This window comes from Monodelphis domestica, chromosome 1 (assembly GCF_027887165.1).
Source record: "Monodelphis domestica isolate mMonDom1 chromosome 1, mMonDom1.pri, whole genome shotgun sequence".
NCBI classification, from domain to species: domain Eukaryota; kingdom Metazoa; phylum Chordata; class Mammalia; order Didelphimorphia; family Didelphidae; genus Monodelphis; species Monodelphis domestica.
Genome location: NC_077227.1, coordinates 41747129 through 41764047, shown reverse-complemented (window position 1 = coordinate 41764047; position 16919 = coordinate 41747129). Strand labels below are relative to the sequence as shown.

Sequence of the window (16919 nt, the reverse complement as noted above, 5' to 3'; positions counted from 1 at the left end):
CAGGAGGTGGCATCCCAAAGAACCTAGAAGGAAGTCAAGCATTTCTGAGTTGGAGAAGATGATGGAGGATTGGCAGGATGGGAGATGGCACTCACACCTAGAGGGCAAGTCTGTCTAAAATGCATAAAGGAGAAGAGAATAGGAAATAAGTTTTCAAAAGCAAATAAAAACCAAGAGATTTAAATGCCAGGCAGAATATTCACATGGCAGTTGAGAATGATTAAGAAGGGGTGGGGGATGGGGGGGACATCTAGAAGCAAGAAGCCCATTTACTTAGAAGCCTACTGCAGTAATCTAGATTAGAAGTGACGAGGGCCAAAGGTGTGAATGGCAAGACAAGTGAACAAGAGAGATGTTATTGTCCAAGCAGAGTCACTGAGCCTTGGCAACTGATTTACAGCAGCCAGAGGGCCCAGTAGAGAGAGCCTTGTCTTGAAGCTGGGAAGATAGAACATTCTACATTATTTATTGGGGTGAATCACTTAACACTTCTCAACCTCAGTTTCCTCACCTATAAAATGAGGAGAATGATTGTTCCCTGCCTCCCACAGCTGTTGTGAAGATAAACTGTACTTACAGTGCTTTGCAAACCTTAAAGTACTATGTAAATAAATGGTAGTTGTTGAGAAGAATGATTATATCACAGGGGCACTGAAGAACCTAAAGCATGAAAAGTTGTGTAAAGTTTTAAATCTGAGAGGCCAAAATGATGGTGATGTTCTCCAGAAGAATTAGGAAAGAAGGGAGGAGATTTAAGGGAGAAAAGAATGTATTTCTTTTGGATATATTGAGATTGAGATACCTATAGAACCAATTCAATTACAGATGTCTAGCAGGCAAGACAAAAGGCTTAAGAGAAAGCTAATTCCTGGATATAGAAGTCTAAAAGTCATTGAATAAAATTCACCTCGTCAAGCATGTACTATTTATGTGACAAAAGATTATGCTGAGCACTAGGGATACAAAGACTAAAACTAAACAGTCATTTGCCCTCAAAAAGCTTGTATTCTACAGAAAGAAAAAACATGAATAGATAAGTTACACAACATACATTCAGTATATAATGAAGTCATTCTGAGGGTGCAGGGAGGGAATCATCAACCAGGGAGATTAGAAAAGGTTTTCTACAGAAGGCAGCCCTCAAGCTGTACTTGGAAGGAAGAAGGCAATTCCTCAGCATACATGAGAATACAGAATACTTTGACAAATGAGAGACAGCATGTACAAAGACAGAGAGGGGAGAGATGGAATATCCCATGTGGAGAACAGCAAATAAGCCAGTATGACTGGAATATACAGTACATGATAGTAAGTGATGTGAGATCAGCCTGGAATGATAAATTAGGACCTGTCTGTGAGGGGCTCCAAAGGCCAAACAGAAGTAGGAGGAAGCAGTTGGGGCTTCTGAGCAGGAGAGTTTAAGTGACAGGGTCCTAAACCTTCATTTATTTTTTCTTTTCTTTTTTTATTATCATAAAATTGAACATGAACATTTCCTTACAAAATGTGAGAAAAGGATTTTATATACCACCATAAGTCTCTACTATGTATAACTTAATTTTTGAAGTATATTTTAAATTTCACTCATAGGATCATCATAAGCTCAAAGGAAAGGCTTTAGAGAAGCCATCAAGTCCAACACCTCCCTGCTCTCTCTACCCCATTCTGGACATCCCTCTGCTCTCTTCTGTGTATTTTCTAAATGTTTCACTGATGTTTTTCCATTCTTTTCTTATTTTTTGGAATTATTCCTACTGTTCCCATGACACTCCCCTCCCCCCAACAAAAGCACTTTCTTAAAACAAGCAGTCACATACAATAAGAGTTCAGACACTGGCTATGTCTAACAATGCATGTTACATACTGCACTCCTAATCTATATTGTCTCTCTTTTTGGGAAGTATGATTCCAGCAGTCTGGCAAACGTGATATACCAGTGATGGGATGGGAAGGCTTTGATAATCCAGACATTAGTGGACATTCTCTTTGCCAAATGCAGAGCAACTAATACTTTCTTGACATGCCACAGCGATCACTTCATTCTTCTCTTCTACATATGATCCTCACTAACAGTTTAATTACTGGGGTGGAAATGATGGGAAACTTTAAGAGGAAGTCAACACTGCATACCAGAGTTTGTGCTAGAAAAAGAATTCTATGCATGGTCCTGACATACACCCTAGGTTTTGAGAAAGCATTCTGCAAAGAGTTCAGAGAAAAGACAGGTAAGATTCTATGGGGAAAAAAAAGGTTTCAAGGGAAGTCAGAGAAATGAAGATTCTCAAGAACAAAATTCTGAAGACACAAAAAATGGGAACAAATTCCAAGGGAAGGAAGTTACAAAATTTGTCAGAAGACACCAATGTGGTTGCATCAGAAGACTTTAAAACAAACATGAAGTAGATGAAAAGCAAGGTCAAGGAACAGAAAATGAATATAAGAAAACAGCACAATCTTATAAAGGCCATGTAAGGGAGGCTAAAACTAAGACTGTTGACAGAAACTAAGGACCTCTAGAGGTTATGGATTTTTAAGAATGATATGAGAGGGCTATTCAAAGAGGAGACTGGACCTTTATTTGAAGTGGATGAGACAATTTGATGAGTGACAACACAGAGAAGACTGAGAGGCTCAGTAGTACATAACTTTTCCTGATGCCTCTGAGGGCAGAGACTGCCTTTTGCCTGATTTTGAATTCCCAGTGCTTAGCAAGGAATCTGGCCCATAACAGATATTTAATAAATGTTATCTCCTCAATTCTCATCTTGTTTGTCCTCTCTACAAAAGAGAATAAACTTTATAGCAGAAATGTAAGAACAAAACTGACTAACAGGGAGGTGATCCCAAGGTAAGAAAGAAGAGTGAGAGAACACTTTGCTGCATTTGATGAATTCAAGTCACAAGACAAGATGGGAGTGGTGGAGAAACCAGTAAGTGGAGCCCCTCTCCACAAAATTTCTCTAAAGAGATTTAAACAATGGACCTAGGTGACACAGAGTAAAGAGTGCTGGATCTGGAGTTAGAAAGACTTATCATCCCAAGTTCAAATCCAGCCTCAGATACTTCCGTATGATCTTGAGCAAGTCATTTAGCTGTATCTACCTCAGTTTCCTCATGAATTAAATGAGCTGGAGAAGAAATGGCAAACCACTCCATTATCTTTGCCAGGAAAATTCCAAATGGGGTCACAAAGAGCTGGATATGATTGAAAGAGAGACTGACCAATGACAAATGTATAGAGAAAGCCCACCTTTCTTTAAAAAAAAAAAGAAAAGAAAAGAAAATGTACCTGACTGAATCCTCATAGGAAAATCTAGAAAACATCAATTAAGTAATTTGTCAGCACAGTTTAGCAGATGACAGACAAGAGGGCAGCAGGAATCAGGGTTGGGCCAGGAGCTTTCTGTATGGAACACTCTAGTGCCCAGGCTGTACACTATGTCCTAAATCCATCTCAGGGTTCCACTGGACCCATACTGGGACACTGAGGTGAGGAGATGTGTGTACTGGCAGCTGTCACTAACTACCTACTTTCAGGTCACAGAACCAAGGCAGACTGAGAAGGGGATCTATGACTAGGGTGGAGGTCTCACTCAGTGTGCCAAAGAAGGAGGAAGTCTAAAAGACAAGCAGCAACAATGGTTCAGATCCCAGGTACAAAGCAGAATCTCATTTCCAATATCTAGCCTAATCTGCAGAAGAAAAACCAAGAGTAGGAATCCCAGACCAAACCCAGTTCACAAGCATAAGATGGATGAGGCATGGATAGATAGCAGTAGTTCTGAAAATATCTTGGGGTTTTAGACTAAAGTTCATTAGTTACCAATGTGATATGGTGGTTAAAAATGTGAAGTGATATTGCCTCCAAAATGGCACTGTGTCCAGAAATAGGGAAGTGCTAATCCCACAGTATGCTTTGTCAGACTTCATTTAGAGTAAGTATTGCATTAAATAAAAACACTGCTGAAATGTCCAGAAGAAGACAAGGATGACAGTTAGGTGAAGCAGCATACTGGACCTGGAGTCAGGAAGACTTGAGTTCAAATTCAACCTCAGATACTTAGCAGCTATGATCCTAAGTAAATCACTTAGTAGTTTCTCTGTCTGTGTCCTCATTTGTAAAATGGGGACAATATCCACATGTATAATCTGTATCCAATTGCTTACCATCTTAGAGAGGGAGGTGAGAAAGGAATGAGAAAAAATTTGGTACTTAAATTTTTTTTTAAATGTAAAAAACTCTTTTTACATGTAGTTAGAAAAATTAAATATAATTGAATAAAATAATATGGTAAATGGTCTTGAATTATATACAGATTAAAGAAAAATGGCATGTTTAGTCTAGAGAAGAGACGCGCGGAGGGTGGGGAGGGGGTGTCAGAAAACTGGAAACTAAGGAGATATCCATCAGTTGGAAATTGGCAAATTCTGATATATGTATATAATGGAATATTATTTTGCTTTGTGAAATAAAAAAATGTAATTAGGTGGCACAATGGATAGAGCAATGTGCCTAGAATCAAGAAAAACAAGTTCAAATCCAGGCTGAGACACTTAAAAATTGTGAAACCTTGGGCAAGACACTTAATCTACCTGCCTCAGTTTCCTCAACTGTAAAATGGAGAGAATAACAGCATCTACCTCACAAGGCTACTGTGAGAATCACATGAGATAATATTTGTGAAGCACTTAGCACAGTGTCTGGCACATACTAGGCACTTAATAAATGCTTATTTTCTTCCTTTCCAAGAGACACAAAGATTTATATGAACTGATGAAAATTTAAGAGAATTATTTTTAAATTTATTTATTTCTAAGTATTTTTCCATGTTTATATATGATTAAGATAATTATTTTTTAAAAGACAGCTGCAAACTGGAAAATAAGGGGATACCCTTTGATTGGGGAATGGCTGAACAAATTGTGGTATATGTTGGTGATGGAATACTATTTTGCTAAAAGGAATAATGAACTGAAGGAATTCCATTTGAAGTGGAACAACCTCCAGTAATTGATGCAGAGTGAGAGGAGCAGAACCAGGAGAACATTGTACACAGAGACAGATACATTGTGACACAATCAAATATGATGGATTTCTCTACTAGCAGCATTGGAATGATCCAGGACAATTCTGAGGGACTTTTGAGAAAGAACACTATCCACATTCTTTTTTTCCCCCTTTTAAACATTATTTTATTTGGTCATTTTCAAACATTATTCATTGGAAACAACGATCTTTCCCCCCCCCCCCCCCCATAGCCGATGCACGATTCCACTGGGTATCACATGTGTCCTTGATCCGAACCCATTTCCATGTTGTTGGTATTTGCATTAGAGTGTTCGTTTAGAGTCTCTCCTCAATCATATCTCCTCAACCCCTGTAGTCAAGCAGTTGCTTTTCCTCGGTGTTTTTATTCCCACCATTTGTCCTCTGCTTGTGGGTAGTGTTTTTTCTCCTAGATCCCTGCAGATTGTCCAGGGATATTGCATTGCCACTAATGGAGAAGTCCATTATATTCGATTGTACCACAGTGTATCGGTCTCTGTGTACAATGTTCTCCTGGCTCTGCTCCTCTCATTCTGCATCACTTCCTGGAGGTTGTTCCAGTCTCCATGGAATTCCTCCACTTTATTATTCCTTTGAGCACAATAGTATTCCATCACCAACATATACCACAATTTGTTCAGCCATTCCCCAATTGAAGGGCATCCCCTCATTTTCCAATTTATTGCCACCACAAAGAGTGCAGCTATGAATATTCTTGTACATGTCTTTTTCCTTATTATCTCTTTGGGGCACAAATCCAGTAGTGCTATGGCTGGATCAAAGGGCAGACAGTCTATTAGAGCCCTTTGGGCATAGTTCCAAATTACCCTCCAGAATGGTTGGATCAATTCACAACTCCACCAGCAATGCATTAGTGTCCCAACTTTGCCACATCCCCTCCAGCATTCATTACTTTCCTTTGCTGTCATGTTAGCCAATCTGCTAGGTGTGAGGTGATACCTCAGAGTTGTTTTCATTTGCATCTTTCTGATTAGAAAAGATTTAGAACACTTTTTCATGTGCTTATTAATATTTTTATTTCTTTAACTGAAAATTGCCTGTTCATGTCCCTAGCCCATTTATCAATTGGAGAATGGCTTGATTTTTTGTACAATTGGTTTAGCTCTTTATAAATTTGAGTAATTAGACCTCTGCCGGAGGTTTTTGTAATGAAGATTGTTTCCCAACTTATTGCTTCCCTTCTAATTTTGGATGCATTAGTTTTGTTTGTACAAAACCTTTTTAATTTGATGTAATCAAAATTATTGATTTCATATTTTGTGATATTTTTCTAGCTCTTGTTTGGTTTTAAAGTCTTTCCTTTCCCAAAGATCTGACAAGTTTCAATATTCATCTAATTTGTTTATAATTTCCTTCTTTATATTCAGGTCATTCACCCATTCTGAGTTTATCTTGGTGTAGAGTGTGAGATGTTGATCCAAACCTAATCTCTCCCATAATGTCTTCCAATTTTCCCAGCAGTTTTTATCAAATAGTGGATTTTTGTCCCAAAAGCTGGGATCTTTGGGCTTGTCATAGACTGTCTTGCTGAGGTCACTTACTCCGAGTCTATTCCACTGATCCTCCTTTCTGTCTCTTAGCCAAATTGTTTTGATGACCACTGCTTTATAATATAGTTTGAGATCTGGGACTGCAAGCCCTCCTTCCTTTGTATTTTTTTCATTATTTCCCTGGATATCCTTGATCCTTTGTTCTTCCAAATGAACTTTGTTCTGGTTTTTTCTAATTCAGTAAAAAAGTTTTTTGGAAGTTCAATGGGTACGGCACTAAATAATAGATAAGTTTGGGTAGGATTGTCATTTTTATATGTTAGTTCATCCTACCCATGAGCAGTTAATGTTTTTCCAGTTGCTCAAGTCTAGTTTTAGTTGTGTGGAGAGTGCTTTGTAGTTGTGTTCATATAGTTCCTGTGTTTGTCTCGGCAGATAGATTCCCAAGTATTTTATATTGTCTAGGGTGATTTTTAATGGAATTTCTCTTTCTAATTCTTGCTGCTGAGATGTGTTGGAAATATATAGAAATGCTGATGATTTATGTGGGTTTATTTTGTATCCTGCAACTTTGCTAAAGTTGTTGATTATTTTGACTAGCTTTTTTGTTGATTCTGTAGGATTCTTTAAGTAGACCATCATATCATCCGCAAAGAGTGATAGCTTGGTCTCCTTGTTGCCAATTTTAATACTTTCAATTTCTTTTTCTTCTCTAATTGCTACTGCTACTGTTTCTAGTACAATGTTAAATAATAGAGGTGATAATAGGCATCCTTGTTTCACTCCTGATCTTATTGGGAAGGCTTCTAGTTTATCCCCATTGCAGATGATGTTTGCTGATGGTTTTAGATAGATACTGTTTATTATTTTTAGGAAAGGCCCTTCTATTCCTATACTTTCTAGTGTTTTCAATAGGAATGGGTGTTGTATTTTATGAAAGGCTTTTTCTGCATCTATTGAAATAATTATGTGATTTTTGTTGGTTTGCTTGTTGATATGGTCAATTATGTGGATGGTTTTTTCTGATATTGAACTATCCTTGCATTCCTGGTATAAATCCTACTTGATCATAGTGAATGACCCTCCTGATCACTTGCTGGAGTCTTTTTGCTAGTATCCTGTTTAAGATTTTTGCGTCTATGTTCATTAGGGAGATTGGTCTTTGGTTTTCTTTCTCCATTTTTGACCTTCCTGACTTTAGAATCAGTACCATATTTGTGTCATAAAAGGAATTTGACAGAACTCCCTCTTTGCTTATTATGTCAAATAGTTTGTATAGTATTGGGATTAACTGTTCTTTGAATGTTTGATAGAATTCACTTGTGAATCCATTGGGCCCTGGGGATTTTTTCTTAGGGAGTTCTTTGATGGCCTGTTTGATTTCTTTTTCTGATATGGGATTATTTAAGAATTCTATTTCTTCTTCTGTTAGTCTAGGCAATTTATATTTTTGTAAATATTTGTCCATATCGCCTAGATTGGCATATTTATTGCCATATAATTGGGCAAAGTTGTTTTTAATGATTGCCTTAATTTCCTCTTCATTGGAAGTGAGTTCCCCCTTTTCATCTATGATACTGTTAATTTGCTTTTCTTCTTTCTTCACTATCCACATTCTGAAAAAGAACTGTGGGAGTAGAAACACAGAAGAAAAACAACTGCTTGATCACATGGATCGACGAGGATATGGTTGGGATTGTAGACTCATGTAACAACGCAAAACATCCCCAATTAATTAATTAAATAAACTTAATTTAAAAAATAATAAAAAAGAAAGCTGCCAGGTATCAATGGACAAAGTGTCAATATCAGGTCTAATATCTAGAAGGCCTGGGTTCAAATCTGGCCTCAGGTACTTCATATCTAGAAGGCCTGGGTTCAAATCTGACCTCAGGTACTTCCTATCTGTGTAACTCTGGGAAAGTCACTTAACTTCAATCCTAGCCTTTGCTATTCTTTTATCTCAGAATTGATACTAAGATAGAAAGTAAGGTTTTTTAAAAAATAAAAAGACTCTGAGGGCAGCTGGGTAGCTCAGTAGATTGAGAGCCAGGCCTAGAGACGGGAGGTCCTAGGTTCAAAACTTCCCAGCTATGTGACCCTGGGCAAGTCACTTAACCCCCATTGTCTAGCCCTTACCACTCTTCTGCTTTGGAACCAATACAAAGTATTGATTCCAAGACAGAAGGTATGGGTTTAAAAAATATTTTTTTAATAAAAAATAAAATGACTCAAGTGAGCAGAGCCAGAACAATTTATATTATTAATATCAATATTTTTAAGAAGAAAATTGTGAAGACTTTGATAAAGACCAACATGAGCAGAACAGAACCAAGAGAACAACTGCTACAAAAAACCCCCAGTAAAACAGAAAGAACTCTGGAAGCTATAAAAGTTCTCTATGAGACAGGACTGACAATGAAACAACCACCCCTCCTCCCAATAGTGAGAAAATGGTCCCCATTTGAGGTACAGAATGGACATATTTTGGGGGGTACATACAATGAGGAAAAGTTATCTCCTTTGACTATGCATATTTGTGACAGATTTTCTTTTTCATTTTTTAAAATATCCTATAGAGTAGAACATAAAAGGGAGAAAAAAAATAAGGTTCACTGCTTTAAAAATGAAATGTAATTAAAAAACTTTACAAAATAAAAGCAATTAAACTCAATGCTAAAGGGGGCATGGGAGAAAAAGAGATACGCTCATATCCATTCACTGCTTTAGGAATTGCAAACTTGTAAAAATCTTTTTTGGTGAAGTCTGGCAGTATATAGTAAAAATTACAAAACTAATTATAGTTTTTCAGATCCAATGATTCTATTGCTGTGAACATACCCTGAAAGTATTATCAAAAACTATACAAAAAATAGCTTCCTGTTGAAAGATTTTTCAGCAAAGAATTAGATTTAATTGCCCCCCAAAAGCAGAAAATCAACTTAAAAGATCACACGTGGGAATAGTTAAGTAAGTACTTTAATTTAATGGAATACTATAATTAAAACCAATAAGAATGAAGAATACAAAGTGTGGAAAAATAATGCAAAGTTTAAAAAAAAGCAGATTCAGAAGGATGGGATTCATATAAACTACAACGATTTAAGAGAAAAGAAAAATAAAAACAAATGGACAAATAATCCTAATGGAGACAGACTAAGTTAAGTATATTTTGTGTGTCCAAATTAATTTAAAAAAAATTTTTTTAAAGAAGACTCTCAACCAATCCATCAATAAGCAGTTAAATATTTACAAAATAGGCACTATGCTAGCCACTAGGAAAACAAAGAAAAAAGCAAAAAGTCTCTCAAGAAGTTTGCTTTCTAATGTTGGGAGACAAGATCTATAAATAAGAACAGGCAACACAAATACTGAATAGATTGGAAAGATCCTTAGAGAAGATGGAACTAGCAGCTGGTATGACCAAGAAAGGCCTCCTAGAGGAGATACTTGAGCAGAATCAGGAATCCAGAAATAGTAACAGCAGAAAGGCTGTAAGAGAAAGCATACTAGGTATAGTACATAGCCAAAGGCCCAGGGTCAGAGGAATGGAATGGTTGAGGAACTGCAAGTAGATCCTATATGACTGAGAAGTAAAATGCAGGAAGATTGGAAAGTTAAGGAGGGCCTAGGTGGCAAAGAATGTTAAATGCCAAACAAAGGACTTTTTTCTAATGCTGGGGGTAATAGGGAACCAAACAGATTTTACTGGGCAAGGAAGGGGTGGCATGACCAAACTTGTTCTTAAGAAAATCACTTTCAGGACTGAATGGAGAATGGGTTGGATGGAGGTCAGGGAAATGGAGAGGGAAAGAGGAAGGGGATTTGGGAGGGGGGTCTGGCTGGGAGAAGAATGAGGATCAAGAAAAGGCTATTAAGCTTCCTTACCGATACACACTGAATGCTCCTAGGGCACCGAAATTCAATCTGAACAACAGGACAGAAGAGGGGAACCCTCCTTCTGGACTCAAATCAAAAGGTACGCCCCCCAAAAGCCGGAATCCAAGAATACTCAGGGCTAAGGGGAAGGCAGAGCGAAGGTCCCAGGACCCCTCCCCCACAACCCAGAGGGCTGAGCCCCCAGCAGCAGCAGGAACCTCTAGCTTGGACAGCAGGGAGGAAGCCAGGGAGAGACAGGCCGTGGCTTGGTCCCTCCATAGGGCTCCAGTATCTCCCTTGCCTCGGGCACATCCAGACCAATCCAGTTGAACTAATCCCATCAGAACTTCTCAGAGTTTAGGGAGGGGGGCAAAGGCACTGCTGACAGCAGAGAAGCAGCTGGAGAGAACTGGAGAGAGCCTGGGCAGCCCAGCCTTCCAGGAGTCTTCAGAGCCTCAGTGCTTCATACCACATACAGCTCAACCCAATTGAACTCAATCCAATCAAAAGCCTCCAGAGGACAGGGAAGCTAACATTCCTCCCCTAGAGACTGTACCAAGAGATCTGACAAAGCTCCAAGAGGGGAGACTGACAGCCCTAAAAGCAAAACAAAATGAGAGGAGCAAGAGCACAGCCAAATACGGGGAGCAAAGAAGGGGTAAACTCGAGCAAACAACGGAAAAAGAAGAAAGAAATTACAATAGACAGCTTCTGCACAGGTAATGAGCAAAGAGCGAATGAAACAGAGGGGGAGGACCCAGCAAAGAAAAAATCAGAAATCCCAGCGAATTGGATTCAGGCTTTGGAAGAACTCAAAATGCAATTCAAAACACAATTGAGAGAGGCTGAAGACAATTGGGAAAAGAACTTAAAAACTAAGATAAGTCATCTGGAAACAGAAAATAGTGTCTTGAAAGCCAAAATCAACCTGCTGGAAAATGAGGCAAAGGAGATGAAAGATGAGGCAAAGCAGATGAAAGATGAGGTGAAGAAGATGAAAGATGACCTCCAAAGAAAATCCGACCAAAAGGAAAAGGACGACCAAAAAACTAAGGATGAAATCCAGTCTTTAAGAACCAGAATACAACTAGAATCATGTGACCTCACAAGGCAGCAGGACACTATAAAACAAAACCAAAAGAATGAAAAAATTGAGGAAAATATGAAGCATCTCACTCACAAAACAGAGGATTTAGAAAATAGTTCAAGGAGAGACAATTTAAGAATTATTGGCCTACCAGAAGACCATGACAAAAGAAAAAAGCCTGGACATTATATTACAGGAAATTATTAAAGAAAACTGCCCCGAAATCCTTGAACAAGAGGGAAAAGTGGAGATTGATAGAATCCACAGATCACTTCCTGTACTTAATCCCCAACTGACAACATCCTGGAATGTTATAGCCAAATTCAAGAACTGTAAGACCAAAGAAAAGATATTACAAGCTGCCAAGAAGAAGTCATTCAGATACCAAGGAACCACAGTGAGGATAACTCAGGATCTGGCTGCATCCACACTGAAAAAAAGAAAGGCATGGAATACGATATTCCGGAAAGCAAGGGAACTAGGTCTACAACCAAGAATCAACTGCCCAGCAAAACTGACTATATTCTTACAGGGGAAAGTATGGTCATTCAACAAAATAGAAGAATTTCAAGAATTTGTAAAGAAAAGACCAGACCTGAACAGAAAATTTGATGTCCAAGCACAGAACTCAAGAGAATCATCAAAAGGTAATTAAAAAAGAGGGGAAAAAAGAAAAACAAAAAAAATTTTTAAGAGACTCAATAAGTTAAAATGATATGTATCCCTATAAGAAAAGAGGTCATTGGTAACTCTTAAAAACTGTTGTTATTAGCTGGGCAGCAAAAAGATGTATACTTAGAGGGAATAGTAACAAACTGTATAGGATGAAAGGACAAGACATAAATAGGTATAAAGATATATGCATGCAAAAATACATACGCATGAGTATGCATATATATATATATATATAACTAGAGCTTAAAAATAGGTTAATATTAAAAGAAATGGGAAAAGAAACAAATGGGGGTAAATTTATATGTCATAAAGAAGCTCATGGTGGGAGGGGGGAGAACATCAATACACTGGAAGGGTAAAGAGGTCAGAGACAGGAAATACTCAACTTTTACGTGCTTTGAAAGTGACTCAGAGGGAAAAACAATCCAATCCATTGGGGGCAGAGAATAGATTTGCACCCTATAGGGGAGTAGAAGGGTAACAAACAGTCTGGTGGGGAGGGAAGCAGTACAAGAGAGGGAGGGAGCGGGGGGGTTAATTTTAGAAAGACTACAGGGAAAATAAGGGGGGGATAAATAGGGAGGGGGGTAGAAAGGGAAGTAAAATAAGGGTGGGAACAAGGGGGACTGTTCAAAAGCAAACATTGGTGTAGAAAGAAATAGTGAAAGAAGAAAAGGCAGGTAAAGGAGCAGAAATCAAAATGCTGGGAAATACACAGCTAGTAATCATAACTCTGAATGTGAATGGAATGAACTCACCCATAAAACGCAAGCTAATAGCAGAGTGGATTAGAGTCCAAAACCCTACCATATGCTGTCTACAAGAAACACATGCATGAGGAAGGTAGATACACATAGGGTGAAAGTAAGAGGGTGGAGCCAAATCTATTGGGCATCAACTGACAAAAAGAAGGAAAAAATGCAAAGGAAGGAGGACTTGCAGTCCCAGATCTCAAACTATACTATAAAGCAGCGGTTATCAAAACAATTTGGTACTGGCTAAGAGACAGAATGGACGATCACTGGAATAGACTTGGCGTAAATGATCTCAGCAAGACAGTCTATGACAAACTAAGACCCCAGCTTTTGGGACAAAAATCCATTATTTGATAAAAACAGCTGGGAAAATTAGAAGACAGTGTGGGAGAGATTAGGTTTGGATCAACATCTCACACCCTACACCAAGATGAATTCAGAATAGGTGAATGACTTGAACATAAAGAAGGAAACTATAAGTAAATTAGGTGAACACAGAATAGTATACTTGTTAGACCTTTGGGAAGGGAAAGATTTTAAAACCAAGCAAGACTTAGAAAGAGTCACAAAATGTAAAATAAATAATTTTGACTACATCAAATTAAAAAGTTTTTGTACAAACAAAAACAATGTAACTAAAATCAGAAGGGTAGCAACAAATTGGGAAACAATCTTCATAAAAACCTCTGACAAAGGTCTAATTACTCAAATTTATAAAGAACTAAATCAATTGTACAAAAAATCAAGCCATTCTCCAATTGATAAATGGGCAAGGGACATGAACAGGCAGTTCTCAGCCAAAGAAATCAAAACTATTAATAAGCACATGAAAAAGTGTTCTACATCTCTTCTAATCAGAGAGATGCAAATCAAAACAACTCTGAGGTATCACCTCACACCTAGCAGATTGGCTAACATGACAGCAAAGGAAAGTAATGAATGCTGGAGGGGATGTGGCAAAGTAGGGACACTAATTCATTGCTGGTGGAGTTGTGAATTGATCCAACCATTCTGGAGGGTAATTTGGAACTATGCCCAAAGGGCTCTAATAGACTGTCTGCCCTTTGATCCAGCCATAGCACTGCTGGTTTGTACCCCAAAGAGATAATAAGGAAAAAGACTTGCACAAGAATATTCATAGCTGCACTCTTTGTGGTGGCCAAAAATTGGAAAATGTGGGGAAGCCCTTCAATTGGGGAATGAATGAACAAATTGTGGTATATGTTGGTGATGGAATACTATTGTGCTCAAAGGAATAATAAAGTGGAGGAATTCCATGGAGACTGGAACAACCTCCAGGAAGTGATGCAGAGCGAAAGGAGCAGAACCAGGAGAACACTGTACATAGCGACTGATACACTGTGGTACAATCGAAGGTAATGGACTTCTCCATTAGTGGCAATGCAATGTCCCTGAACAATCTGCAGGGATCTAAAAAACACTATCCACAAGCAGAAGATAAACTGTGGGAGTAAAAATACCGATGACAAGCAACTGCCTGACTACAGGGGTGGAGGGGATATGACTGAGGAGAGACTCTAAACAAACACTCTAATGCAAATACCAACAACATGGAAATGGGTTTGAATCAAGAACACATGTGATAACCAGTGGAATTGCACGTGGGCTATGGGAGAGGTGGTGGGAGGAAGGGGAGGGAAGAAAAGAAAATGATCTTTGTTTCCAATGAATAATGTTTGGAAATGACCAAATAAAAATAAAAATAAATAAAAATAAATGGATAAAGAGGGGGAAAAAAAGAAAAGGCTATTAAAATTAGCAATCAAAAGATCATCAAAGAGTAACTAGGTGGTCAGTGCATTGAGAGGCAGGCCCAGACAGGAGGAAATGAAAGCATCAGTTGGGGATAGCTTTTTTCATGGAATTTAGCTGAGAAATAGAGAAAATATATAGTATGCTGGTTGCTAGGCATGGTAGTAAAAAGTATTTATAGGAAGAGATTGAGAGATTTCAGTATACTTATGGGCAGCAGGGAAGGACCCAGTACATGATAGGCAGAGTTTGAAAATTTAAGAAAGAATGGACAGCTGGGTAGCTCAGTGGATTGAGAGTCAGGCCTATAGTTGGGAGGTCCTGGGTTCAAATCTGGCCTCAGACACTTCCCAGGTATGTGACCCTGGGCAAGTCACTTCATCCCCATTGCCTAGCTCTTACCAGTCTCTTCTGCCTTGGAGCCAATACACAGTATTAATTCCAAGATGGAAGATAAGGGTTAAAAAAAAAAGGAATGGATTAAGGGTAGTTTCAGTCTGCTGAAGGAGATTAGATGTAGAGCAGAGGTTGTTAGGGTCCAAGTGGAAGACCATATAACAAGGTGTTTTAACATAAGGCCTGAACCAGAGTAAAATGTAATTCGGAAACATCTAACAAAATTAATAAAAATGTAATTAAACATAGATAACTTTGTGTGGTTTTCTAAATCAATTTGTGGCCAGCAGAGATCCTTAGGTATGGTTTAGTAGTCCTATTTCTATTTAAATGACATAATTAATACAGAGGGCATGACTTTAGAAAGCATAAGAGAAATCTGATCATCAGAGCCTGAAGTAAAGGAGAAAATGGGGGCAAGATGTCCATGTATTGTGAGATAAAGACAAGGCTCATGGAGGATGGCCTGAATGTTTTTTTCAAGTATAAGGCAAGATCCTCAGAAGAGGATGTGGGAAGTATAGGAAGGAAATGGTATAAAAAACTTGAGAAAAAAAATGTAGACTAGCTAGTGTGGTGAGTGTGATAGAGAATCAACCAGGAGGAGAAAGAAGAGGAGGAAGATTGCTTTCTATTCTGAGTGCCCCAGCTGAGATTAGTCAGCATAAATCTGATGCAGCCTCAGTGACAACAGTTTCAGCATTTCTTAACAGTTCTGGTCTGCAGTACATAAGGTAGAGCTACAGAGGTATTTGATAATGGGAATTATCCAGGATGTCAGGAAGGTTGATGATAGAAAAAGCTAAGATCACAAAATCTCATTCTTCAAGATCCAATAAATATCACCTCTTTCTGTCTTTCCTTATTCCATACCACCTTTCCACCCAATTACCTGTGAACTGTAAACCTTAAAATTTCTTAGACTTGTGAATGTTGGAAATTTCACCATTGGAAGGTTTCATGCTTGTAGGGAATTTCATACTGATAGTGGGAACTCTATTGGGATGTGAACCCCATTGGCAAGGGAGGTTCCTCCTCCTCCCTTCTTAAGATTACTTTAGGACAGAAACCCTTTGCTGAACAATGGAAAGGGCTGCAGCATAGATCAAAATTTAATTATTCCAATCTCCACCCTACTCAGGGTAACAGGATTTAGGAAGGGCTGCAGCAAAGGATCAAGATTTAATTATTTGAGAATATGGCCTTCAACAGACATGTGCAAAGCCACAGACCTCTGGGAGGTCCTGGGTTAAGCTAGAGCCACCATTGGCACAGGGAAGACATGGACAGTGATTGGTAGATGTGAGAACTGAGGGGAGGGAACTTGGATGGTTTCCTTAAAGATAGCGGGGTCTGAGGACTAGAGGTTGTTGTTGGTTGGAGAGGCTGTGCTCTGAGAAGCTTGCTCTGAAGGAAGCTGGAGGTGGAGGCCCCTGAGACTGTTTCTCCATTTTGGTCACGTGAGTGATAGGGACTGATCTCTTTTCTTTGCCCCAGCTATCTAAGGGCTTGGGCCTTTTGGCCCAGCCTAAACAGAAGGGGTATTTAAGCCCTATTCCCTTCTCTCCCCTTTCTCTCTCCCTCTCTCTCTCTCTATCTCTAATACCTTTCTTCCTCCTGTTTGTAATTAAACTCCATAAAAGGTTGACTGCTGACTTGAGTTTTCATTTAGGAATTACATAGCTGAATTCCTTGGCGACCTTAAGTTAATATATATCAGTCTTTTAAAGTGATTTCCTTGTCACAGAACTCTCCTCCTTTTGCTCCCTCAACAACATTTTGTATTTCTTCTGGGG

At 38.6% G+C, this 16919-nt stretch overlaps 1 protein-coding gene across 5 annotated transcripts in view; it reads right to left on the bottom strand.

Annotated features, from left to right (window-relative positions):
- The window catches only part of ERLIN1 (ER lipid raft associated 1), a 66533-nt gene that overhangs the window by 11525 nt on the left and 38089 nt on the right, over positions 1 to 16919 (bottom strand). The gene's annotated exons all lie outside the window — the stretch shown is intronic.